Source organism: Papio anubis, chromosome 1 (assembly GCF_008728515.1).
Source record: "Papio anubis isolate 15944 chromosome 1, Panubis1.0, whole genome shotgun sequence".
In the NCBI taxonomy this organism is placed as follows: domain Eukaryota; kingdom Metazoa; phylum Chordata; class Mammalia; order Primates; family Cercopithecidae; genus Papio; species Papio anubis.
The window spans coordinates 79820796-79847425 of NC_044976.1; the positions used below are offsets into that span (position 1 = coordinate 79820796).

General features: G+C 39.2%; 1 protein-coding gene and 1 pseudogene across 23 annotated transcripts in view; both read left to right on the forward strand.

The window, feature by feature from the left end:
• ADGRL2 (adhesion G protein-coupled receptor L2) overlaps positions 1-26630 on the forward strand; it is a 684472-nt gene that overhangs the window by 113826 nt on the left and 544016 nt on the right. For all 23 annotated transcript variants that reach the window (XM_017962855.3, XM_021925156.2, XM_031654066.1 and 20 more), the window contains one exon: positions 24269-24337. The gene's annotated coding sequence lies outside the window, so the exon portion shown is untranslated. The remainder of the gene's footprint in view (positions 1-24268; positions 24338-26630) is intronic.
• Positions 4948-6907, forward strand: LOC101024966 (annotated as a pseudogene).

The following is a 26630-nucleotide window of genomic DNA, read 5'->3' on the forward strand; positions in this document are numbered from 1 at the left end:
ACTCTATTGATGGGAAGTAAACTGTTTCTCTCCTTCAGTTGTCGTGCTTAGGGTCTAAAGGCCAGATGGGTCCAGTAGCTAAAGCTACAAAAGAAGCCCTCCTAGGTCGTCAGTGGGAAGTTCAATATTATTGCCTCCCTAATAGCAGCTGCTTCTGTTTGAACTCAGGGTTATGAAAGATGAACTACATTAAATGGTAAATCATTAAATATCAGCTGAGTAAAAGCACTGTGGTGTATTTTCCTGCTTAAATCACCAGCATCTGTCTTCTCACATGCAAAGAGTTGCTCTTGACAATCATGCAGTGAAACCCTGACAGAAGGGCCAAGACTGAAACCACACAAAAAACCTCAAATAGCATCTTTTGGGTTTTCAGTTGGCGAGTAAATGATCATCATCAAATATTCCACAGTGAAACTAAAGCTCAACATTGCATTTAACACAGCCATAAAATATTTAGGAATGCACAATCCCTTTAGAGCCTCATTTTTTTCTCCTATTATGTGTTTATTCTTCGGGAAAAGAAAAACAACTGTTTAAATTACGTCCACCTAATACCTTAGGTTTATTGCAAAGCCTACAGTTTGCTGGGTTTCTTTTACTATTGATCCTCCTCTTACTTATGGAGGATGTGAACATCATAACCAGAGATAAAGCTCATACTGATTCAAAACTGAAATGGTGCAATAATGGATGCCTAAGGTAGTGTTTCAAGACTGTTACAAAAATTAGACCCTTTCATCGACTTACGTTAGGCAGCAGAATAATCTCAAGTGGCAATGACAGCTATAAAATCCCACACCTTACATGGCTTAGATTTATAGTAGAATACTCATAACTGCAAGCAGTTACCATGAGACAATGGTCTTTCTTTACCCTTATACTGCATGTGCTTTCATGGTGCTTTCCTCCACTGTGGATTTGTCTTGCCCACGCAAGTATTTGAGCCGCATGACAGTGTCATTTTAGATGCCACTATCATGGCAAGATGCTGAAGGTAACCACACAACATCTCAATGACATATTGTTTTTGCCTCCCCAGAATATATAGCCCTGCAATAAAAAGCAAATGGAAATCTGGAATTCACTTTTAGGTTTCCAATTAGTTGCCTCCTTTTGGCATACAACAGACTACATTCAAAATTTGGGAAGAAAACACAGAGTTTAACTGCATGTATTATGTTCTACCAATCATTTTTATGGCATGCTTATTTTTTATTTATTTATTTAATTTTTTGAGACGGAGTCCCACTCTGTCGCCCAGGCTGGAGTGCAGTGGCGAGATCTCCACTCACTGCAAGCTCCGCATCCCGGGTTCACACCATTCTCCTGCCTCAGCCTCCCGGGTAGCTGGGACTACAGGCGCCCGCCACCACGCGCGGCTAATTTTTTGTTTTTTTAGTAGAGGTGGGGTTTCACTGTGTTAGCCAGGATGGTCTCGATCTCCTGACCTCGTGATCCGCCCACCTCGGCTTCCCAAAGTGCTGGGATTACAGGCATGAGCCACCACGCCCGGCCAAATGTATTTTTTCATTGCTTTATTAATTAGCACCTATATCCAGTATAACATCACAGAAAACCTTACATGCACAAACTCATACTATTGTTTAGGGAAGAAACAATTACACTCTTTTAAGAAAGTATAAGAGTCTGGAAGACCATCTTATTGTTTGACTTTGGGCAAATTATCAGCTGTGCCACCATTTTCTCATCAATATACTGAAAATAATAATACCTATCTTACGTACGTGTGAGAATCAAATCAAATAATACATACAAAGTACTTATCATAATGCCTGGAATATATTAAAGCTTTTAGAATAAGCAAAATTTTTAGTTTTGTCCCAAAACATATACAATGTATTTCAAACCTATGCTGTGTCGTGTTTCATGTTTCCTACAGCCTCCACACTGTTCCCTGCCCCTTTATGCACTTACTGAAAAGGCTCCTTTTGCAACTTCTCATTCCATGTGTTTTATCCACTGGAAATAATTCAGAGACCAACCATTGAGACCAACCTGCAAATATATTAACAGAAAACATGTATAGCATGTGGTTACCTCTTTGGGGACATGAATAGACAAACAGAAAATGTCAGAGTGTCATGTTTTAGAAGAAATATAAATCTTCATGTACTGCAGGACACAATTTTGCTAACATGGAAAAGGAAAGACCACAATTTTGACAAAATTAAACTTAACCCTATGGGATATGGTTATCCCCACGTTACCTGCTTTTAACATTATATAGGACTGTACTCATATTCAGGTCAAACTACAGATAGCCAAATGTCATTTAGTGGCATTAGAGGGTGAATGGAGCTGGCAGGCAGGAATGCCCAGGACACTTTCTAGAACACAGATGCAGGACCTATACCTACTATCCAATGTTGTCTTGTCATTGTATTAAAATACACACATCGAGACAGCCCAGAATGTTCACTGGTTAAGTGAGGCCCTAAAATTTGAAAGGATCTGTGTAACTGAGAGGAAGAAAAATGAGTCAGTCATAGGGACTCTATAACTCTGATTTTGAATAGTGAATAAAAATCTAGCATAACTATTATACAATGTTGTTCAGCGCATTGTTCGACATCATTGTCAGTTTACTCTTATTTTCTTATTTCCGTAATAATATTATACACATATATGTACTGTATAAATAATGAAGATAGAAGCTTCAGTGTTTCATGTTAAAATGCTAACTGAGATGTAAAAAAGAACCATGTAATTAATCCGTGCACCACTAAGACAAATTCCATCACAGACAACATCATTCAACAAGCCATGTCATTACTGAAGCAAAGGTTAAATTGCTCTTTTTAAAAAACATAAAGCCAGTCTTTAAAGAGCTTTACAAAAATGAAAGAACTGACCGATCTTGCTCACTCTCATCCTGAAGAAAAAGTGGTCAATCTACCAGCATATCAAGCTTTCTATATAGTTGGTTGCTCTTATCTATAATAGTTAAGAAGCTACAAATGACAATACATTTTAGCATTATATGGCACACTTCATTTCATAAGGACACTTCAATTTCTCTTCATTTCTGGAGGAAAATTAATTTTGTCACTGAACATTCCAGGCCCGAGTTGCTTGAAAGGAGTCAGTGACACACCAACGTTTAAGGAAATCCCGAGCTCCGGTGTCAGAGAGCATCCCAAAAAGGATGATGCATCACTCTGCAACTGCCATCTGTTGAGTGTTTTCCCGACAGCTGTATCTCTTGACCATCACCAGTGCAGATAATCACAGGAGGCACGAAGGAAGTGCACAGCCGTCAGACACAGAGGAAAATTCCATGTTCGTCTGTGAAACAACATTGCTTTTAATTGCACCATAATGATTTTCTAACAGACACAATGGTATGTAGTGTAGTCTTAGAGCTGATTTAAAGCACACAATAAACCACAGTGCAGCTGAAAAGCCAATTGAGACTTCTTAGTGCCAGGAAGGTTTTTGTCTTACGTGAATACTTAAGAGCATTTCGCCAGCTACTCTGTCCACAATCCACTTTTACCAAAAATAACTGCCTCTATCATTGTGCCTGGGCAGTTTTTAAAAGAAAATGAACATTTTTATTTCAAATATCAATGAGGTTAAGTCTTCACTTTATTTTTAATCTTCATGATAGACAATCCTAAAATAAGACCACTTCATCGGGTGGGTGATGGTCCAAAGTCTCACTCTCCTAACTTTTTTAAAACCACTTAATGTTTTTATTCTTACCCTTCAGTGTAAAAGTCTGCCCAGCTACTATACGACTTTACCTCTTTCAAAACATTCTCTGACATAGCAGTTGCAAGGGTATTGAGATGGTGGAATTGGCTGGTCAGACATTGAAATCCTTGGTTTCTTCACAGGAGCAACTAATAACACTAGTAGCTACCATTATTTGAAGACCTGCTATGGAGCAGTCCTCTTCTCAGTACTTTATAAGCTTCAACTTAAAAGATTCCAGTCAAAATGTCACCTTGTGTGAAAGTCTAATACTCTGTTTCTGGGACTTCAGTTGTCAGAATATGATGGATTCATCAGCAGAGTCTTCTAAATCCCCTAGCTCCATTCCATTCTGGAGCATAAAAGAATGAGAGGGAGACAGAGAGAGAATAAAAGAAAGAAATTTCAAAAGATCTATATTTTCCTCCTTTTCATTTATTTTAATCATTATCATTATAATAATATATGTTGACCCTATCACATACATACACACAACACAATCACATACCCATGCATGTGTACACACACAGGCACTTACGTACTCTAAACTCTCATTTTCTTCATTTACTACCAGTTCGCACTTATTTGTGTACCGTCTTGTAGCTAACAGTTACTACTACTCTGAAGTGTGGCAGCAAGAACAGATATTAGAACCAATTTTAAAAATATCTGTGCTAAACATGCATTAGGTACACTTGGGCTCATAGTTACTTTTCAGGGGAAAAAACTATGTACCAAAACGAACCCCACATGTCTATGCCTGGCCCATGGCGAGCTTCACAGCTGAAACTCCTATAACAAAAGACACAAATGTTTTTCTCCTACTAATCTGAATTCAGAAAGCAAGGGACAAGGAAAAAATTTACCATCCATTCTCCACCAGGCATTATAGGCAGAGATCTGGGAGAACTGATCTTGGTTAAAAAAAAAAAATTCTTACTTTTTTGCCGGCTTTTGTCAATTGCTTCAAGATCTCAACTGTGGGCTTTAGAGCAAGTGGCGGGTGGGGGGGGATCTGAGTCACCCCATGTTGGGTACCAAAAACTATAGGGGAAAAAAAATAATACATTTACCTCATCCATTGCAAGATTCTTGGCTGACAACCATATAACAAAAGACAGCTTAACAAAAGAAAACACAAACTTATTTATGCATTTATTTATTTATTTATTTAAGACAGAGTCTTGCCCTATTGCCCAGGCTGAACTGCACAGGTGCAAATCATAGCTCACTGCAGCTTTGAACTCCTGGGCTCAGGTCATTCTCCCACCTCAGCCTCCCAAGTAACTGGGACTACAGGCATGCACCACCACACCCAGCCAACAAATTTATTTGACCAAAGTTTCATGTGGCAGAAAGGCTTCAGAAATGAAGACTCAAGGACCCAAGGAAAACTGTGTATTTCTATGGACAGGTTTGATGAAGAATAGACAGTCATGTAGAAGTATGGTTGGACAAAAGGGAGGTTTGACCTAATGATAAACTGGGCAGAGCTTAGCAAAGGGAGTTCACTTAGATTCTTCTTGGCCTCCAGGTATAGGGCAGGACACCTATCATGTGAGGGTCTTATGACCTACTTACAGGGGAGGTAGGTCACACAACTTCCCTATAACCATGTTTCGGGGAGAAAGGACAGAGAAAGTTAGAGAGGCCCTTCTTTCTTCTATGGTTTTCTCAATTTCCTTCAGGTTAAAATATTCAGCAGATAGTGAATTCAAGTTGGAAGAGGTGAGTCCGGTCTCAAAATGGAGGTAAAACTGCTGCCTGGTGGCCCCAAGCCCAATTCTGGCTGTGGCTATCACCGCCAGGGGAAGGGGGTCATGATCCAAAGGAAACAGAGTAGTTGAGAAACTGTTTATTGGTGGTCTGAGCTTTGAAACAACAGATGATAGCTTAAGAGAACATTTGGAAAAATGGGGCCCACTCACAGATTGTGTGGTAATGAGATACCCCCAAACAAAAAGTTCCAGGGGGTTTGGTTTTATGACTCACTCTTGTGTTGAAGAGGTGGATGCAGCAACATGTACTCAACCACACAGGTTGGTAGGCATCTATTGGAACTAAAGAAAATTGTTTCTAGAGAGGATTCTATAAAGCCTGATGCTCATCTGAGAGTGAAGAAAAATTTTGTTGGTGGTATTAAAGAAGATACAGAAGAATATAATTTGAGAGACTACTTTGAAAAGTATGGCAAGATTGAAGCCATAGAAGTTATGGAAGACAGGCAGAGTGGAATAAAGAGAGGATTTGCTTTTGCAACTTTTGAAGATCATGATACAGTTGATAACATTGTTGTTCAGGAATACCACACTATTAATGGGCATAATTGTGAAGCGAAAAGGCCCTTTCTGAACAAGAGATGCAGTCTGCTGGATCACAGAGAGGTTGTGGAGGTGGATCTAGCAATTTTGTGGGTCACGGAGGAAACTTTGGAGGTGGTGGAGGTAATTTTGGCCGTGGTGGCAACTTTGGTGGAAGAGGAGGCTATGGTGGTGGAGGTGGTGGCAGCAGAGGTAGTTACGGAGGAGGTGATGTTGGATATAATGGATATGGAGGTGATAGTGACAACTCTGGCAGTGGTCCTGGTTATAGTAGTAGGGGGGCTATGGTGGTGATGGACCAGGATATGGCCCAAGGTGGTGGATACGGTGGTGGTGGTGGAGGATATGATGGTTACAATGAAGGAGGAAATTTGGCGGTGGTAACTATGGTGGTGGTGGGAAGTTTAATGATTTTGGAAATCATAGTGGATAACAGTAATCAAATTATGCACCTATGTAAGGGGGTAGTTTTTGTGGAAGAAGCTCAGTCATCCCTATGTTGGTGGTTATGGATCTGGTGATGGACATGGTGGATATGGGAGAAGTTTCTAAAAACAGCAGAAAAGGTCTGCAGTTCTTAGCAGGAGAGAGAGGGAGGAGTTGTCAGGAAAGCTGGAGGTTACTTCGAGACAGTCATCCCGAATGCATTAAAGGAACTTTAAAAATCTGTCACAGTGGAAACAATGATCCACAGTCAGAAAAGTTACCGCAGCTTAAACAGGAAACCTTCTCGTTCAGGACTGTCATAGCCACAGTTTGCAAAATGTTCAGCTATTGGCTGGGCATAGTGGCTCACGCCTGCAATCCCAGCACTTTGGGAGGCCGAAGTGGGCAGATCATGAGGTCAAGAGATCGAGACCATCCTGGCTAACACAGTGAAACCCCGTCTCTACTAAAAATATAAAAAATTAGCCTGGTGTGGTGGTGGGCGCCTGTAGTCCCAGCTACTCAGGAGGCTGAGTCAGGAGAGTGCTCTGAACCTGGGAGGCAGAGGTTGCAGTGAGCCAAGATCATGCCACTGCACTCCAGTCTGGGTGACAGAGTGAGACTCTGTCTCAAAAAAAAAAAAAAGAAAGAAAGAAAAAAAAAAAGTTCAGCTATTGATTCATGCAATGTAGTGTCAATTAGATGTACATTCCTGAGGTCTTTATCTGTGGTAGCTTTTTCTTCTTATTTTTCTTTTCATTTCATCAGGTACATTGCCCTGTAAATTGTGGTAGTGGTATCAGGAATAAAAAGTTAAGGAATTTTTAGCTTTTCAATATTTGTGTAGTTCAGTTTTTCTACATTTTAGTACAGAGACTTTAACAAATGCAGTTTTGAAGGTGATTCCTTGTGCGTTAACAAGAAGATCATTGTTAATTACTGTTTTGCATGAATTTTGCTAAAGTTAACTGTAAAGAAACACCAACTGACTTGCAGTTTAAGGGGAATCTATTATCCCCATTTCCAAACTATAACATGAATGGGTGCTGACAAGTGGACAGAATAGATACTTACGTGTTTGCAATGTGTGTTTTAGATAAATAGGATTGGGTATTTAAATTAGCATTTGTGAATTTAATAGCATTAAGATTACTTTCAAATAAAAAAAATCTCAAAATTAAAAAAGAATACCTCAGTATGCCAAGATGCTATATTTTAGGATATCATGTTGTAGGTGCAAAAGGCACTTTCCTTCCACTCCCTGAAGGTTCAAGAATTTGAGCCTATAAGATAGATTGACAATAGACAGATTAACAGGAGAAAAGGTGTACACATCTATTAACATGCAGACACATGGGAGTCATACCAAGTATGAAGCTCAAACAAGGGCCAGATGATTAAAGCTTAAAGGCCCCCATTCATAAGAGAGAGGGGAGTGCGGGATGCAGGCAATTTTAGAGGATGAGTAAAGGATTTTTAGGGGAGATGAATGGACCTGAGGAACAGACCATAGCCTGAGGCAAAGTTTATCTGGACTCTGGGAGAGTGGTGTCAATGTTAGTCTTTTCTGCAAGTTATTCTGCTCTGTTTGGTGAGATTATAAGGAGGGGGCTCAAGACAACTGTGTTTCTTCTAGTGGAACTTCACTTGGTCAAATGAGGGAACTTCACATAAAGCACCTCTCCGTGCTTCAGGATAGGGAAAGGGGAGAGACAGGGAGAGTAGGAGGTCAGAGGGAGAGACCTTGTTTCCGAGGCTGCTGCTTTATTTCAAGGTACTCAGCATGTGAAAGCACCATATTTTAAGGTGTTGTTTTCTGAGCCGCCACGATGTTCTGAGCCCTGACGCCTAGAAGTAGTACTTTTTCAGGAAGAAGTCTGAACCACCTATTCACATTCCCATATGGCATAAGAAATTTGAAATTCTCACTTTTGAAACCTACTATCTATATTTGTGAACTATCCATGAGGCATTTCAGAAGCAGCTTTTTTTTCACAATGACCCACTCTTGTTAGTAGTAAGGTTTGTTTGTGAACTTGACTTCCTAGTTTTACCACTTCCTGGTTAATAATTATGAGAGATAACAGTTCTTTGTGCAGTTACCTAGAGGCTACTGTTACCTTTTTTTTAAACTTAAATGTCCAACAGATACTTGTACTCAAGGGTAGGTGAACATTCTCACACATGATTCCTGCAGTGTAAAAGAGCCACAGGCTAAGAAACAATGCCTAATCTCTAATTAGGTAATTTGAGCGGGGAGGAGGGTCTATATTCCTAAACAGCCTGCCTGTGTTTTAATAATATTTCTTACTCCTAAATCAGGCAGGCACGATTCAGCCCACTAGCCATTGGTTGCCTGTCCTAAGAAACATGAGTCTCCTGATATTTGAAACTGGTTGCCGTAAAGAATGCTCAAAGCAAATGCCTGCTTCCTTCAGTTCTGCCCTGAAGGAATGCTGCTAGGGGTTCTTCAATCTCTTTCTTAAAACAATGGTTTCCATACACCAAACAGTGCAGTCTCTGTGGACATTTCCTCTTGTCCACAATAAAAGAAGAAAAATAAACAGTCTGAAATGATACACATATATAAATGGAACAAGTCTGTAGTGAGAGCCTCCCATATGCCAGGCAACGTTTTGGGTCATGGAAGAAAAGAGGTGAACAAAAGATGGGAAACCCATGACCTCATGAGCTTTATATTGTTGTTTTTTTGTTTTTGTTTTTGTTTTTTGTTGTTATTGTTGTTGTTTTGAGATGGAGTTTCACTGTTGTCACGCAGGCTGGAGTGCAATGGCACGATCTCGGCTCACTGCAACCTCTGCCTCCTGGGTTCAAGCGATTCTCCTGCCTCAGCCTCCCGAGTAGCTGGGATTACAGGCATGCACCACCATACCTGGCTAATTTTGTATTTTAGGTAAAGACGAGGGTTCTCCGTGTTGGTCGGGCTGGTCTCCCAGCCTAACCCAACTTTGGGCCTCCCAAAGTCCTGGGTTTACAGGTGTGAGCCACCTCGCCCAGTCATGAGCTTTATATTGTAATGGGGGAAATAGACAAAAGCAAATAAATGATAGATAGCAATGTAGTAGCAAGTGCTTGATGAAACATGAAGCAAGGTTAAAGAATGGAGACAAATGGAGGTGCAGAAGGGGAAGGCTTGTCCACATGGGGTCTGTAAAGAGGGGGCTTCAACAGGGCTAGAGAAGCCCTGCCTCTTCTGGTTAGATGTGAGTGGAGAGCTCTGTCAATGCCCCAGGGGATCTGTTTCCAATTAGAGGATGGGATTGGCCCCGTGCTAAGGCAATAAGGTGAAAAGGGGCTTGGTGTGTTTCAGGAACCCGCTATTTCTGAAGGCTTTTGTGGCACGTTGGTGTAAAAGTTGCCAGCTCTTCATTTTTGAAAAGGCTGTCTTGTATTCCAAGATTATGTCTTTCCTCTCTCCCCCAGCTCCCCACGGATGTTAATATGTCCTTTCTTTTAAGAAATGATGTAAGATTTCAAGTTAGTTGTTGTTGTTTTTTAATAGCCTAACTTGGCAATATAAAATGTTGGCAGCAGTATGTTGTTCTCACCTTTTTCCCAAACTGATTCCTGAAATACAAAACTCTGTTAAGCACTGGCTTAAGACGTGCAGAAAGTGCCAATCCTCCCTCTGTGTCCATGGAAAACTCCATCTTAATGCACTCCCAAGTGTTTATTTGATTTGTTTTACTAATTTTGTCACGTACATATTTTCCAAGTTTGTCTTGAAAGAAAAAGAAGCACTGTGCTCCCCAAATTCACATTGTATATATTTGGCTTATTTTATTTTAACATGAAAAAGGAGTAGTAAACTTTATCCTTGATTCTTTAATAAAACAGCATGTCAGCAGAACAGGTACGGGAAATGGAGCCCTCCAAAGTTCTTTTATAGTCTGACATCAGAATTAAACCGGGACGTTGAGAACATCTGGGGCTCTCTCTGTTCTCTGTCTCCTCCTAAGATTTCCAAGGGATATCCGTGTTCGCTTTGTTTGTGTTTTGGAGGTAGGGTGGGGAGTTGGGAGCTGCTTTTTTTTTTTTTTTCTTTAAGAGAAAAGGAGAAAACCAGATATTTTCAAGGGAATTGACTACTAGTGGCCAGTATAACAAAGAAACCCCACTAAGCCTAACCACAACCTGACAGAATGAAAAGTGATTCCAGAGCTGCCACTCACCACAAATCCCCACGAACCATGCCAGGAAACAAGCTGAAAGAAGTAGAGAGGCTGTCGCTGAAGGGCCACAAACGTGGCCCCTAGAGAATCTTCTGGTCCCATTCAAATTCAAAGTGGTAGCGTGGAGGAGGGGTGGAAACTGAAGACAGAGAATTAGCAGCCCTGTGATCACTTTCAGGGTTATGATGGAACTGATTTAAAATGCGAAACCACATTCCGCTGTAAACACAGAAACAAACTGGAAGCAGAGAGGAAATAGAATTTTATTTGGTGATTTTCAATTTTAGGATTGAAATGAGGATGGGAAGAACTATGCTATTTATTTTTCCAGAACTGAAATAGGCTGTTATTTTTTGTAGCATAAGTGAATGCGGACTGATAGATGACTTCTTTGGGCTTCAATGCTAATAAGGCATACTTCCCACAGAATCTGACAGAAAGGATGAATACCTTGCCCTGCTAATGGTTAATTTGTAGTGGCATGTGTATTTCTTGAATGTTCATGAAGTTTTCTAATTCGTCAGCACACAATTGGGCTTTTTTCCTCTCTTTAAACAGAATGAAATGCCGGGAGGGCAAGAGGTTCGGGGGTGTTGTATTATCCCTCAGCCCCTGTATTTACTACCCAAAAGTTATCGCTAATTTTTGTCTACCTCGGGAACAAAATTGTTCTTCAACAAATAATTTAGTACTGACCACACTTTAAAATGTTTATTGCTGTTGAATCTGTCACAGATTGCATCAAGCCACAGAGATGCTAATCTATCTCATGTATTTGAAACTCCTCTGGGAAACATATATTTGGGCTTACTGCTGAGTGAACATGACTGTTAGGATTATGGAGACCATACGCAGTGAAGAAAGGCAGCATCGCTTTTCTGACTGGAAAGTAAACAATAGGGCGATTGTCGGCTTACACATGGGGCCAACAACCCGACCGCTGAAGAGCTGGATGTAAAATCCTTGATCAGCAAGCCGTCTTGATGTTTTCTTCTTCTTCGACTTGGATGTTGTCAAGGATTCAGATGAGCCACCCCAGTGCGTATGCAGGAAACAAAACAGGATATTCTTGTTTAAGGACTGTTTTCTGTAATTATGTTGATTTTTTTATGCAACACTTGAACTTTTAAAAACTCAAGGATGCATAAGAAGTACTCCAGAGGAGAATAAATGATTGGGATTTTGTCATAAGTGAAATGTTATCATGTGTTCTTAACAAAATTAACTTGTTTGTGTTTGTGATTGGGTCTATGAATTAAGTATACTGAGACCATGCCTGTTTCATCTTCCTGCCCCCGCCTCGGCGCCGCTCCCCTCCCCGACCCATTTTCAGACAGGAGGTCAAGTTGTCGTTGGAACATCATATTTCCTGCTTGGAAAAGGCACTGGATTGTATAATCGTCTGACAGGAAAGTTTCAAGAGTACCAGGAGCTTCCCTTGGAAGACTTGGGGCGGTGTGGGGAATGTGCAGCATCTATAAACGTCTTTCCTTTGAGCTATCATGGGCCATTCTATGGTTTTGTATACAGAGTTTCAATGTGGAAAGAGCTAAACTGAACTGTAAATACCCTGAGGAAAAAATGTCTGTGGAAATATGTACTTTGGGCTTGCCTGGTACCCTGTAGTTATGTGTCCTTCCTTGCTAAGGAAGGAACATCTGGCTGAACAACTTACTGCTTAATGCTATCAGGCTACAGACATCCGGTCACTCCTTTCCCATCCCAATATAAATTATCTGCCTTAGACAAGGGATGTAACATATTTGTATGCCAAGAAATTTGATTTTGTGACAATTATTTGCTCTTAATTTAAGAGAATTACTTTGTACTCTTTTTCTTTTATTTAATCAAAATGCCATGCAATTTCCTATTTCACTTGAATAATTCTCATAATTTTACAACACAATGAGAGGATTATAGATTAGTGCAGGTCAATCTCCTCCATGTCCTCCTTATTTTTCTTAAGATTCCAATACACAAAAGGTCATAGACAACATAATACTTCCGGACCAAGGACACCACAAGGTCCCTTTGAGAAAGCGATTATATTCCAATAGAAGTGTGCCCTGAGTTTTAACCACTGTGATTCAATGAAGAACATAAAATGTGAACTAGTCAGCAACTGCCAAGTTTAGTCAGGAGTGCCCTGTGAAAGCTGATCTCACTCTAGGGGTTAGGCTGTTTGGGGGAGAGTTTAAAATGATGCTTGCAGGACAGCCTGTCTGGGTTGGAATTCAGATTCTACCCTTTGGCAAGGAAATTATTTAACCCTTCTTTCCCTTGGTTTTCTCATTTGTAAAAGGAAAATTATAATGGTTCCAATTATTCTTTGCTGTATAACAAAACACCCTGAAATTTAATGGCTTGAAAGAAGTATGTATTATTATCTCTCACTTTTCCGTGGATTGACTGGACTCTCCTGGGTTGTTCTCACTCAGGGTTCATCATTCTGGAGCAGTCAGATAGCAGCAGGAACTGAAGTCATATAAAGGCTTCAGGGGGCTGGCCCCACAATATGACTCATTCATATGCTGGTTGTAGGCTAGAAGCTATGTTGGGACTCTGTTGACACCTGGTCTCTCCATGTTGCCTGAGCTTTCCCACAGCATGGAAGCCTCGGTCTGACTTTTTAATGGAAGCTCAGGGTTCTCAGAGAACAAGGCAATGTTGCCAGTCCATTTAAAGGCTAAGCTAGGACCTAGTATGCTATCTCTTCCACCCCACTCTATGCATCAAGCGAGTCAATAAGGTCAGCTCAGATTCAAAGGGAGAGGAATTAGACTCCACATTTCAATGTCTATTAGAGGAGTAGTAAATAATTTGATGCCACTCCTGATCTACCACAAATACAGTATTAACCACATAGAGTTTTGTGAGAATTAAGTAAATTAATCTTTGTAACGTACTTAGACCAATGTGTCACACATGTAATGCATTTTCAGTGAAAGTTAGTTATTATTTTCTGGGTACTTATTCTATTTTATTTTCCTTCACTGCATTTATCACCATCCAACTTTGCTTGTTTTTATATATGTCCATCGGTATGTGTTCATTGTCTCTCTCTTCTACCCAAATGTAAACTCCTTTACCATAGGAACTGCTTTTCTAAGGCCTACAAGAGTGTCTGGTACTTGATGAGGGCACCATAAATATGTGTTGAATTAATGAGTGAACTAGTGACTAAGTGAATGAGCCCAGTGAATACAAAACTGTAGGAAACAAACATCTCGGATGTTTGGTTATAGAAATTGGGAGTGAGGGAGGATTACAAGCAGAGATGTTGATATTATGATTTATTTAAATATATAAAAAATTAGGATAAGTATCATCTCTCATATGAAGCAGTTTTAACTGCAGCTGTCTGGGAAAGCACAAAATATACGACCAGCCCTACCTTGCAACCAAAATTGGGAAGCTGCAGGTGGTCATTCACTGGCCTTCGAATCTGATAGGGCTGGGCTCAAGGCCCTGCTCTGCTGTTTGCTTGCTGTGTGACATGAAAAATGTTTTAACTTCTCTGAGTTGTAAAATCTGTGAAATCAGACAACAAGGCACACTGCAAAGGACTCCTGTGAGAATTAAATACAGGTGACAAACGGTTTCAACAAAAGTACTGGACACAATTAATAAAAATGTACCAGTCCCCAAAAATATTAATGATAGGTAAACTTTATTGACATGAATTTTATTTTACTTATACTCTGTATTAAGTTAGACAGCTTTCCAGTTTTTGTTTTTCGAAAACTCCACTTACATTTCCAAACACATTAAAAAGTATTAAAATAATATTACATTTACTTTTTACTAACTCAACATTCAATCTGTGAGTATAATGACCCATAAACTGACCTTTCCGCTTCACCAGTAACTGGCAAAAGAATTGGAACTGAATATTGACTAAGTTTTAACAACCATGTTAAAAATAAATGTTTACGTTTATCAAGAGAAATTGTGACATCAGAGGAAATAAACATCATGTCCAAAGAACAACTTCCCAGAATTCAAGGGGAATTCCCCCACCCCCAATCTCTTTGTGAGGATGTCCAAATGTAAATTACTTAATCAACCAGATGGTGATTGTCGAGAGTTCAATGAATTCAAAACACTTGGAAGTTTGAGAAATTTTAAAAGGGAAACCACTATTTGTTTTTTGGAGTGTTTAGTATTTTAAAATAAACTTATAAGCGAAGATGAACTAATAAATATAACAATCCATTTTTTCAAAACATTGGGAATACATATATTTAATTCAAGTTGGTTAATTTATAGGTAGACACACATATTTATATAAATTAATAGTGGATACATTGAACAGAAATTTTGTCTGTTTCCTTGTTTTGCAAAAACTGTTGAATAATATTTCTTACACTGAAACATTTCTCTGGAACCTGGGAAATATGGAAGCTAGAAAAAAGGATGATGAATAAAAAATCATACATCTTGAGACAGGGCGCGGTGGCTCATGCCTGTAATCCGAGCACTTTGGGAGTCTGAGGCAGGCGGATCACCTGAGGTTGGGAGTTCGAGACCAGCCTGACCAACATGGAGAAACCCCATCTCTACTAAAAAATACAAAATTAGCCGGGCATGGTGGTAGATGCCTGTAATCTCAGCTACTCAGGAGGCTGAGGCAGGAGAATCCCTTGAATCCCAGAGGCGAAGGTTGCAGTGAACTGAGATCACGCCATTGCACTCCAACCTGGGCAGTAAGAGTGAAACTCCATCTCAAAAAAATATAAAAGAATCATATGTCTTCAAAAGGAAAATATTCAGCACTAAAGTTGCATATTACTGGCAGGTAGACAGTACAGCATATATTCAATTCTCCAATCAGCAAAACACCAAAGAAGCACAGGACAGGCACAGCTCAGTCCTCCAACGTGAAGGAGAATGTACTTGCCGAAGACATCACAGTACAGCATGGCAAAATTTGTTCTACAGGGAACTTACAAATATAAGACTCACTAACAGGTTTGATACCAGATAGGTAGCAACACTCAAATTACATCTATTTAACATACTTGACAAAAGGTAGTTAGTAAATATTAGTTTTTTTTCCTTCTTTCATTTGAACTATTTTTTTCCTCGCTTTTTTGTCCATTACCATAATGTCTGGGCTCTGTGACTAAGCATATAGCCATAAGTGCTGGGATTACTTGATGGCTCTTTGTTCCCAGGTAAACAAGCCTAGTCTGGTTATGTATTACTCAATGGGAGGTGATAGCCTGCATGAAGAACCAATATGGGGAAAGCAGAGGCCCAGATGAAATCAATATACAATAAATGTATCTGAGCCTTTCCATCCTTCCACTTCTAGTTCCTTTATGATCCATGATCCATTTTAAGAAGATCAGTATGCCAGGGACTGGTCTGCTCAGTGAACCTCACTTATGTGAAAAGGAGAAACTCTTGTTGTCCCCTGTCAGGACCTGATTGGATCCAATTATATAGGGCTTCATCTCTTTAGCAGATACGGTATTGGCATTCATGCCACAGCTATTTTTCCTATACAGAGGTGCTGACAAAAGTGATTTGGGGTTTTCCTTTTTTCTTTCCACACCTTACCCCTTCCAGAGAATGTCTATAATTCCACTCCTTACAATAGTAAATCCGGACGGCAAGAATTCTTAACAAAATGTGTTCATAAACATTTACCTTTTTTCTTTCATATTTGTGGTAATGATAACTAATGCCTACAGTTTGGATTGTAATTTGTTCAATTTATCCAACCAAGACAAAAGTCTTTTAGGGGAATTTCACTATCCAGTCTATTATTTAACCTCATGAACAAAATTGCTGTTTCTGCCTCACTTAAAAAGATTCATCATGAAGGTTAAGAACAGATGAGACGGGTGTCTGCAGTCTCCTGGAATCACAAATGTACAAACGAGAGAACTAATTTTTCTCTACTGTTTTTACAAAAAAAAGGAAAGCTTTTTTTCACACTAGGCAAACAGCAACTGGTTTAGTCTCATAAATTTACATGTCCTAAGTAGTGTCAGTCTTCAGGCAGATTAGATTAACAGGCTTTGTGTTATCATCCCAGGAAAAAAAAAGAAAAATAGATCCAAAGTCATCTGGTTAATTGGAGGAGGTGGGGAGATGAAGTTGCTTCCATTAAGTTCTTTTGGAGCAGTTGCAAGATCCACAAAATCTGTTTTTAGCTCAGTCATTCATCCTGTTGGATGTGTGATGTGTTTTCAATTCAATGATAATTGCCCTTTCCATTTCTTTGATAATTGCCCTCTCTATTATCATTTATGGAGATTCAAATTATAACTCAAGACAAGACAGCCAGAAAAATATTATGACTGTCCCTTCTGAGGCCACAGTAAAACTCAAGTAGCACTGCCAAAGTCTGAGAACTTAAGCTGTTTTCATTTGCATGTTTCTGAACATTTTATTTTAGGGTCCAGTGGTTTTCCTAAAGAGGAGGTTGCATGACAATAATAGAACTGAAAGTTAATGTGTACAGAGAATATAAATTTAGCTTTGATTCAAGTTATAAACTTGTATTTGAAATCAGAAACTTGCACTCCCGACTGTGTGCAAAGATGAGGAGTCGGCCACAAATGCCTGCTATTAGTCACCCATGTCCCCACGGGGGCCATTGTATAGCGTTGCCTCCCGGGAGTTCCCCTCTCTCTTTATTCTCAGCCTGTTTGGGGGGGGAAAAAAAGAAAAAAAAAAAAGCTGTATCCATTCCTTCTCACTGAATATGCCCCATGATCAACACAATGAAATGTGTAGAAAGACACGAGCAAGCTTTTATCTAAGATTCCTGGAACCATCTCCCAAAACAAAGCAGTATGATAAAAACGTACACCCCAAAAAACGCTCTTTGAGATGGTAACAACGGAGTTCTGGCTCCAACTTATACCTGCTCAGGAGATCCCATTATTAAATTTTCAGGAATTTGGCAAGCTGTTTGTTCCCCAAGAGAACCACTATTAATAATTACATAAATTTAGAATTAAAGAATTACATTTAAAACAAAGGTAATAAATACACACATTCATCACTTTCTAATTATTCTAGCACATTGTATTATTTTCTGTGTTGCTGAGGGTGTTTTTATCCATTATATCAACACGTTTGAAATACCACATAACGGTACAATATAGACTTTCTCTTCCCGATTCTGCATTCTGTGACTTCACATTAGCACCTAATATGATGAATATCAGTAAATAATACTAGGTATAGTATTTAAACCACCATATCAGAAAATGCTACAAATCAGTGCTTTTTTTCCCCAGAGAGCTGATCAGTAAACATTTTGCAGCTCAGCCCTGGACAGTAACATGGTTTGGTGGAGAAAGGACTTTGTAGCAAGAATGACCTGGGTTTCCTTTCGGCTCAATTAGTAGCTATATGAACTTGGGCAGTTTAAACTCTCTGAGGCATTATTTGTCATTTTCCTGCTTAATACACTTCAATATATTTCTATTACTTTTAGGATAAAGTCCAAAATCCTTAGGGTGTTTTTTCCCTTATCATTGCCCCAGATTTCTTTAAACTCCTTGAATCCCCAAGTTCCATCTGCCTAAGGGCCCTCAAATCTGGAGTGTTCTTCTTTTCCCTCTTTGCCTTGCTAACTCCTACCCATTATTTAGGTCTCTGTTTAAATGTCACTTTCTCAAAGTAGACTTTGCTGATAGAAACTCCCTTTACCTCCCATAAAACTCCCAGAGAACCTTTTGTACTTGTCCAAGTGTAACAAAATTATATTGCACATAGTCGTTTGCTTAATATCAAAACCCCGTTTTTCATTCATGTTTTCTCATGTATTGTTATCACTGCCAAGTTTAACTCTGTGCCCATGGAAAACCGCTTTGCAAGCCTAACTACTAACTTTAATTTGTAGGGTTTCTGTCTTATTAACAGCAAACTCCTATTTTTCAAAGTCACTCATTCTACCCAAGAGGTATTACAGCGTGGTTGGTAAATATGGGAACTCTGAGGCAGAGCACTATACGTTTGAATCCTGACTCCACCACTTCTGGGCTGTGTGACCTTAGCAATCTTTCTGTCCCTCTTATTCCTAATTTAGGAAGTAGAGTTAATAACAAAACCTACTGATGCAGGATTTTCTCAGCCCCTTCACTGGACTCGCGGCAGGGATACTCCCTCTATTAGGCAGGCCAAGGTCAACCCCTTGCAGGAGGGAGCACATGAACAAGTGAGTGCAGAATCTGGCCACTCCGGGTGCCGACACAGGAGCAAACTCTGTGCAGGGCCCATGGCCAGGTCAGGTGTGTCGCCTTGAGGGGAATGCAGCAGTACCCATGTGAGGTTGCCCACAACTCCGAAGCCCCAGAGGAGGTTTTACAGTGCTCCTTTAGTTGTGCCATTCACAGATGGCAGTGTGTTAGCAACTCAGTTGGCCCCTTGCCTCATCGTGTGAGGTGGCTGCCCTCTGCCGCTGATGGTGTGACAGCCTTTCTTGGTACCCGCACTCACTGGGTCCTGAGCTATTGTCCGGTGTCCAAGAAGAATGAGGTCACATGGGGATGGGGAAGGCAGAGAATTTTGTTGAGCAATGAAAATGGTTCTAAAAGGCCGTCTCTTTCCCAAAGTCAGGCCGTCTCCTCCTCTACCAACTGAGTCTGTGGTCTTTAAAGGCACAGGATGGGGAGTGCATGCTGACTGGTTTGTCAATATGCAAAAAAGGCTAAAGCGAAGATACCACTCAAAGGTGGGCATGACAGTGTAGAAAACCAATTAGGAAAGGGTAGGTATATGTAAAATAGGTGAAGGGTGAGGATCAACCAGGAGAAAGCACACCAAACAGGAAGACAAGTTCTTAACACAGTCTGATGATTTAACTTGTAGCTTGGCTTTCAGGCTTTAAACTGTCTTCGGCTTGAAGACGGGGTTTCACTGGGTACCCACCCCTAAGCATTTGGCTGCCTCCTGTAGTTATCACTACTTCCTAGACGTTGTGAAAATCAAGTAAATTAGCTTCTGTGAAGTGCTCTGTGCAGGATGATTGCGTAGGAATCAGTACTTAACTGTTGGACATTATTCCTACTCGCCTTAACTCTGGTTGAGCTTTCTCCTAATTATGCCATTTCCCAGAATTCCCACCTTTATGGAGACTCTCAGGCTTCCTTATGTTTGGTGAATTTAGACAATCCCACAGATTTTAACTACCCTATCCATTGGAAGGATGCCAAAATTTCTAGCTCTAGTTTCTCCCCTAATTTATAATCCTACAGTTCCAGCTACTTACTGCCATCTCCAAGACACTTCTTGACACATCAAACACAATGCACCACACCCAAATTCATTACCCGTCAGACTAGTTCTTTCTTTTGACATCCATATTTCTGTTAATAGCAACCCAATTTCTTTTGTGAGGCTCCAAGTTTCTAATTTATCTACGTCTCTTCCTTCTCCCTTACTGCACGTCTCAGCAATTGCCAATTCCTATTGATTGCCTCTGAAATACCTCTTGCATCTTTTTCTTCCTTCTAATTCCCACTGCTACTGCCTAGCCTAGGTTCTCATTAATCTTTTTCTTGTCTGGACTGTAACAACAGCCTACTATCTTCCTCACAGTTTTAGACTAAGCTTAAACATAACAAGAAGCATTCTTCTAGAGTTAGACATTCATAACACATGTTTTTTTCTCCCCCCTCTCTCAATCCCTGTTTGTGTGATGTTTTGTGTCTTCCCTCCATGACATCAGAGACTTTTACCAACTAGTTCACCTCTGTAGCCTCAGCACCTAATAGTACTACTTAATACTAGTTACTAGTAAATTTAGTACTATTATTAAATATTATTATAGTATGAACATGGCATATTATTAATATGGCTTATTGCTACTGAAAATAGTACTATTAAATTTTAAATATTGATAAAATTATTTGCTAGGTTAATTATTGAATAAATCCATTTTCAGCCCTTGTTTTGATCTATAGTGCATACACTTCATCTACCTAAATTGGATTTCTGGTTAATTTACTCCCTGCTCAAACATCATCAGTGTTCCTAATCGATTACCTAATGTCTAATATCCCCATCCCAGAATACAAGGCCTCAATTAAGAGTACAAACTTACTTCTATGAAAGTTCTAGCCCACACTGAATATTCAATTTTTGTTTGTTTGTTTGTTTGGGGGCTTTTTTGTTTGTTTTTTGAGACAGAGTCTCGCATTGTCACCTGGGCTGGAGTATAATGTCGCAATCTTGGCTCACTGCAACCTCCACCTCCCAGGTTCAAGTGATTCTCCTGCCTCAGTCCTCAGCCTCCTGAGTAGCTGGGATTACAGGCGTGTGCCACCATGCCCAGGTAATTTTTTGTATTTTTAGTAGAGACAAGGTTTCACTATGTTGGCCAGGCTGGTCTCAAACTCCTGACCTCGTGATCCGCCTGACTTGGCCTCCCAAAGTGCTGGGATTACAGGCATGAGCCACCACTCCCAGATTATAATATTCCATTTTTTTTTTTGAGACAGGGTCTCACTGTGTTGCCCAGGCTGGCGTGCGGTAGTGTGATCATAGCTCACTGCAGGACCTCCTGGGCTCAAGTGATCTTCTCACCTCGGCCTCAAGTAGCTGAGACTATAGATGCACACTACCATGCCTGGTTAATTTTTACATTTGTTATAGAGATGGAGTCTCACTATGTTCCCCAGGCTAGTCTCTGACTCCTGGGCTCAAGCAATCCTCCCTCCTCAACTTCCAAAAATGCTGGAATTATTCATTATGCTATTCATTGAACCTTACGAATGTATCTAAGCTCTTTAGAAAATATTAAAAATTCTTTGAATGCTTCATTTTCAAACATAAAGCCCTTTTTAAAAGAAGTCTGGCTATCAGTTCAAAAGCTATAACCACCACTTCAAAAATCAACTATTACTCAATTACCTTTGTCTCCTTAAAACGGACATAGTTAGATAGCCAGTGTTAATTCCTCCTACAAAGATGAGCTTTTTTATTACAAATGAAAATATCCCTCTTTCACAAAATTACACAATAAAATGTTCACCATTTATTTGAAATGTTAATATTACATCTATTACCTAATCATGAAATAAAGAAATTGGCAAGAAAACAACTGAAAGGCTACTTTATTTTTTGAGCATTTTCAACCATAGCCTAAGGTTTTATCCCCAGCTATAAATGTACTTAATTAACCAAGAGCGGTGTGAAACCTAAAAGAGTCTATCTAGGAAATTTTCGTTTGTTACTTGTCATAGAACCTTTATAGTTATGTTGGACCCTCACAATAAAACATGGTACTCAGGAGCACAATTCAGTATTAGTCAGATTTGCTTTGGACTGCATCCAATGACTGTCATTTTGATGCTGATTTGCCAAGAACAAGGACCTATCCATGAGCCCTCAGAAGAGTAGGACAGGAAGGTCACATTGTAGAAGAAAATAGGTCAATTTCCCATCTACCATTTTAAGACCAGGTTTCACAGCCTCACTCACAAATCTGATAGATAGCAAAGGCTATTCCTTGCATTCACAAGGTAGTTTTTTACCCTGTTTCAATTCATGTCAAACTTACAGTATGCTGACAAACTAAAAATTACTGGTCTCCAAAAACCTACTCTCTTGCTCTCTCAGCAGTAATTTAAACATGTAACCAAGTGTAAGAAATGCATATTCTTTACAAACTCTTTGAATTCAAGAAACAACTAATAACTAATCTATACTCTCAAATGTATAAATGTATAAATGGTTAGCCTATCTGGGAATTCTGCTGTTTAAAAGTTTACTGAATGGTGGTCGGGCATGGTGGCTTACTTCTGTAATCCCAGCACTTTGGGAGGACAAGGTGGGTGGATCACCTGCGGTCAAGAGTTCGAGAGTAGCCTGGTCAACATGGTGAAACCCCATTTCTACTAAAAATACAAAAAATTCGCAAGTCATGGTGGCAGGCACCTGTAATCCCAGCTACTCAGGAGGCTGAGGCAGGAGAATCGCTTGAACCCAGGAGGCGGAAGTTGCAGTGAGCCAAGATCATGCCATTACAATCCAGCCTGGGCAACAAGAGTGAAACTCCACCTCAAAACAAACAACCAAAAAAAGTTACTGAATGATATTTTCAATAGGTAGTTATATCTTGATTAACCTTACTCCTATTTTAGATCAGAGACAGTGCCTAATTTTCTATTGCTGGTTTGAAACCCACTAATAGAAATCCAGCCACCTACACACTGCTTAGTTAGGAATACATTTTAAGCATTCAGAACCTACATATAATATTTTGACTTTTGGAATGTAAAATGAGCAGGAGAGTAGTAAAGAGTCAACATGCCACAAGTTAGCTTCACCATCTCACTGCTTTGAGAAATTGTAACTGATTGCTGCATCTCACCATTCCTACCCTAAATTAGTATTTTATTGCTTGCAAAATATTTTTTACTAGAATAGGAATGCTCAAAGCAGGTAGAAAGATACCCCTTGTTAGCCAAATATTGCTTGATAGTAATAATCAATAAATAATAAATATGTATACTATAAAAATAAATGAGATAAATTAATATACTCATTTTGTTAAAAGAAAACATAGGTATTTATCTGCTACAAAGGTGGGATGATCTGGAGTGTTCTTATCAGGCGTCTATCTGATGCCCAGGTAGGCAGTGTCAGAGAACAAGGAAAGGCCCGGAGACCCACTTGTAGCTGGAGTTTGCAGAAGCCGAGAGAAGTAGACAATAGTGGTTGCCAATGTATAATAATCCCTTTTTACCAATGGTGAGCAGGTATTTACTTTGCCTTAGGAAATATGTAACATTAACCTTTGAACCTTTTAATCACTGGCAACTGATACTAATGCGAGACAGGTAAACCTTTCCTTATACTTTGGGAAAGAACAATTGACTACTGAAAAAGAGTCAGTGGTTCACAAAGACCAGTAAAGCAAACAAACAAAATGTATATTTAATATATGGCCACTGCAGATCTAAGGGATGTAATTACCTAACAGGAGAGTAAATCCCCTGAGTCATTTTATGTTTTTACATGTAAAATGTTTTTTTCAGTTTGTGTTGATATTAACTCTATAAACTACTCATATTTTGGTCTATTCATTTATTCTGCCTGTAAAGATTTGCGTTCTGATTTGCCCTCACATCTGCGTTTGCTGGAGGAACAGATGCTCAGTTCCTAAGGGTCAGAGTTTGGCCTTTTCACTCCCATCACTAAACCAGAAAGAAACAGGGTTCCGAAGAATGGTGGCAGCTTTCTAATGGTTGGCCTGCACGTTTACATTTAAAGTAAGCAGGTGGCATCAATGGGCTGTCTAATGACTAACAAGATAAGAGTGCAATTGATCTTTTTATTAACCCGTCTCCCCAGGTGGGTGGCAGCCTGCTCCCCGCTCTGGGTTCAGTCACATTGTTCAGTTCCAGGAATCATTTTAGATCTTTTCGCTTTTTTGTCTGAGCTGATACTTAAAACACAGGGACACAAGCGCTAATATCCATCTCACCTAAATTCTGTTCTCTCTGTATCTGCAAATTGGTAAATGCCTTCATCATTTGAATCTAATAAAAAAAAATGCACATGCTAATGCATTTTCAATTTCATTGATAATCTTTTCATGCTGAATTTGAACTGTGGCTTTGTTTGTCTCCCTTCTAGGTTACAGACCACTTACTCTAAACTTCACAAATGGTTCTGAAGAGTATGGAGCCTACGTAGACTCATAAGGTAAATGATTAATTTCGAAATAAAACATAATAGCTTCAATTATGTTATGAATTCAAGCACTGCCTAAATGTATTTGCTTTATCTATTGGCGGTTTTCTAAGTTCTGATATTGGATGATCTTTTATTAAACGTGGAAGATAAAATCATGATCCTGGGTGGAGATGAGAGAAGAAGAAACTACACGAATGGGTTACCTCTCTCCATGGGTCGGGTTATTCGTTGTATGTTGCTTAAGACTGGCTGTCTACCTATCTAGATTTCTTACAAAATTATGCTAGTGGTCTTAGGCATTTTTCTGCCTTGGAGTATTCTTGGACATCACAAATTACATAGGCAAGTAGAGATCAATTAAGGTAGCTATTTTCATAAATGAAGCCAGAAATTATTAGGATGCATTCCTTTGTAGAAGTAGGATAAGGTACAAAATATCCTGTGGTGGTGTTAGATGAGGAAGTGTGGGATGAAGGGATTTAGAGAGGATGGCCTCACATTTCTATTTCTCTGAATCATGGTCATCATTTGCTTTCCTGGTTATTACTAAGTAATTATACATTCCTAGAAGCTATGAATTCTATATTAAAGTGGACTCATACAGAATCTTTAATTCCACCTATAGCAAAATGATTAAAAGCCTAGCTTTCAGAGCCAACCTAAATTCAAAGTGTGATTCTGTCATTTACCAGCTATGTGGCTGTTGGCTCCACATTTCTTATTTGCAAAATGGGATAAATTGTCATACCTACTTTCAAGAGTTGTGGCATAGCATAAACAAATTAGTAGATGTAAAATGCTGAAAATATTGCCTGGCACCTAGTAAGCACTAAACTTGCTGACTTCACAAAGCTCTATTTTTTGATCTCCTCACTTTACGGATTGTTTGGCTAAATCTCTATTTTCAACCTCCTCACCTTACTTGCTTCAGGTTCTGAATTCCTCCATAGTCCACCAACTTGGAGGCTATAGGAATTATTAAGGGAACCAAACTCTCAATTCCATTTTAGCAGGCTCTCGCCTATATTTTCACGTAAATGCCAGGAAAGAAAATAATTGGCATCCCATTGCCCTTTGAATGGGTTCCTGGCTCGCTCTAGGTGGTGTGACGTGTAAAGTGACCTGAAAGTGGGGTGCCTGCCAGCTCGGCGCACAGCGCAGCGTAGTTGGAGAATCAATTACAAGGCTTGTCACCATTTCAGAAACATGCAAACATCAATTGGCATAGAGTTTCAGGAAGCAGAATAAAAAGGAACCTACAAAACAAAAAGCCTTTCAGGGGGATGCAGGCACAGTTTTTCCAAATCACAAACGGATGATTATGATCACCATTAGCACTTAATGAGCCTATATAGGGCTAATGACTTCATCTGCCCAGTAGATTTGCCAATAATCCATGTTGCCACTCATGTTCATCCTTCTCTTCTAAGAAACATTACCACGCTGTTAAATCATGGGATTTCCCTCTCCTCCACTAGCAAAAACATATTTCTCAATTCTACCATCCCCTAGTTTTCTTTCAGAAGTAAGGTAACAAATTAGATAAAAGAAAATAACACCCAGGGATGGCTTATACAGCCCTGGAACACCTGGGTTCAATCCAAAATTGGTCATTAACTATTCTCTGACCTAGTTTTCTCATCTTCAAAACGTAGTCACTATCCTATTTACATTTACATAGTGATATATCACTCTTCTATTTCCAAAGGTAATATTAAAGATGAAAATATGTGAAATTGATATTTTGACATAAGTAGAGATATCATTTATTATATGTAATTTAGGTATTTATTAAAAATGCTATAATTTATTATAGCTATATTTTCTTTTAATAACTAAAATGTGGAAAATGGCATGTTAAAGTTTAAATGAGTTATCTGCTGAGCTACTTAAAAAACTATTAATGAGAATGAGATATAAGACCTAAACTGAAGTTAGATCTTTTTACAATTAACCATACTATTATAATTTTTATATTAGTCAACAGTAAATTTTACTGTTAAAATCATTTAAAGGGAAAAATGTTGGCAAAGTAGAAGTGATATGGTGAAGAGCATATATTAATAATTGGTTATTTATTGAAAGAAAAAAGTTGTTATAATAGATACCATTCCCTATGATGATTCCTATGTGAATTTTTTTTCTTTTCCCTGTTTTAAAAATATAATTCAGTAAACATAGTAGATCTTAAAAGTGTATAATATATTGAGACCAAGGCAAGTAACAGTTACTGTGGAAGGGATAATATTAGATATTAAGAGAGTGCTTCAGGGTAATACTTCAGAAATTCAGAATTGTTTTA